Here is a 2,041-nt window from a genome sequence, read left to right as displayed (position 1 = left end):
TTGCAAAGATATTCTCCCCCCCTTCTTAAATGACAAAGTTACAGTTCATGGGGCTGTGCATTAAACATGCATACTTTAATCACAAAGGATTCTTGAACAGAATATCATAAACTACTAGCAAAGGGCATGGAATGATGATTTGGTTATCATTATCATGAAATGTTTCAGACTCATCTAACTTGTTAAACTTTTTCATGGCTAACTGTTTTGAGATTCCGATACATTTTTAGGTTTGGAGTCTTCAATACATGCCGGTTTTCATAAAGTTCCATCTAATTGTTTATGCTACAGATCTTTGAATGACAAGTTTGATCAACCAGTTGAATATAGATACCTTGATATAATTGTATACATGTACCTAAGGTAATAAAGATAAAGTTATTAGACATAAGGTAAGCTCTCATATACAACTTCGTTTAGAAAGTGCCTTAACTAAGTTCTTTGATTTCAACTAATTCTCTCATGTTCAACAATAAGTTTTGATAAAAGGATACTCTTCCTTAGGTAAGGAACTTGTGAACGTGAATTGAAATCTCTGCACTTACGATTGCCTTCATGTTGCCAGCTTCGAGTTGCAAGCTATTGTACGAAGATCACTGAAGACGCCTCACTTATATAGTGACCCTGCCGAGGTAACGCCCACTTACTGGCGGTCAGTTGAACTACGTGAGTCTTTTATGTGTCCATCTGTAGTGCTTTCCTAACAATACCATTTGTACATCCATTCCAACTGCTACTTCATTTCTCGTGCATGGACGTACAAAATCATTCGTTGCTATGCTTATACTTGGAGGTGTTTTGATGAAAGTTATATATACAAATTTCCTTAGGGCGCGTCTTCAGTTATTTTCCCTCGGGGGCTTCAGGTAGTTCGGGCGAGAAGAATACACTTCAAGGTCAAACCCATCCTTCCTTCAGGCACTTTGAGTCCTCTTCCTTGTAGTTAGGTAATTGCTTTCCATATTAGTAGACTACATCATTGACAGATGAATAGATTCAGTCAGTCATTCAGTCTGTCTGTCTGTCTGTCTGTCTGTTAGTCTGTCTATCTGCCTGTCTGTCTGTTTCTCTCTCTCTCTCTCTCTCTCTCTCTCTCTCTCTCTCTCTCTCTCTCTCTCTCTCTCTCTCTCTCTCTCTCTCTCTCTCTCTCTCTCTCTCTCTCTCTCTCTCTCTCTCTCTCTTTCTCTTCTGTCTCTCTCTCTTCTCTCTTCTCTCTCTCTCTCTCTTTCTTCTCTCTCGCTCTTCTCTCTCTCTTTTCTCTCTCGCTTTACTCTTTCGCTTCTCTCTCTCTCTTTCTTCTCTCTCTCTTCTCTCTTCTCTCCCTCTTTTCTCTTTCGCTTCATCACTCTTTCGCTTCGCTCTTTCTCTCTCTCTTTCTTTCTCTCATTCCCATTATAAACTTCTTTTTCTACTTTCTTTCCTACTTCTTTGATGGCGCATTTTATCACATCCAAATTTTAAAAGTCCTGGAAATTTCCCCCATTTCTTCTGCATTTCTCTTGTCTCGATAAACCCTCCCCAGTCTGTTTCCTATTTTTTCTTCATTCTAGCAAAGTTTGTTTTCCCAATGTTGTAAATGCCTTGACCGTGTGACTCACATCTTGTTTCTGTATTCCCTTTAACAAGTTGCTGTATTCTGCATTGTATTTTCTCAGAAAACTTCACATCCGTCTGCCCTCTGCCCCTCCCAGATGAATTCTTTCAAATTACTATCAGGTACTAGGACCATGCTGTCAGTTTCTTAAATTGCGACTAATAGGTGAGTAGTTATGTCTAACATCTCTTGATGTCAAGTTTCAATTCATGTTCTAGTCTCACCGGGGACATATGAGATCGTAAGTCTTTTTCACTTCTTCCTCAAGTTACATCTATTATGTGTCTTCTCAGTTTTGCCTTCTCCCATCTTCTTCAAATCCTCTACACCAATGTTTTTCTTTTTATAGGAAACAGCATTTCACCTCGCATACATTTTTTCTCTTCTATCTCTACTTCACAAACTATGTTTCCCATTTATCATTTGAATATCAATATGGATATTCAG

This window comes from Oratosquilla oratoria, chromosome 17, assembly GCF_046742065.1.
Source record: "Oratosquilla oratoria isolate Oo_2021 chromosome 17, ASM4674206v1, whole genome shotgun sequence".
NCBI lineage: Eukaryota > Metazoa > Arthropoda > Malacostraca > Stomatopoda > Squillidae > Oratosquilla > Oratosquilla oratoria.
Note: the sequence above shows the minus strand (reverse complement) of the source record.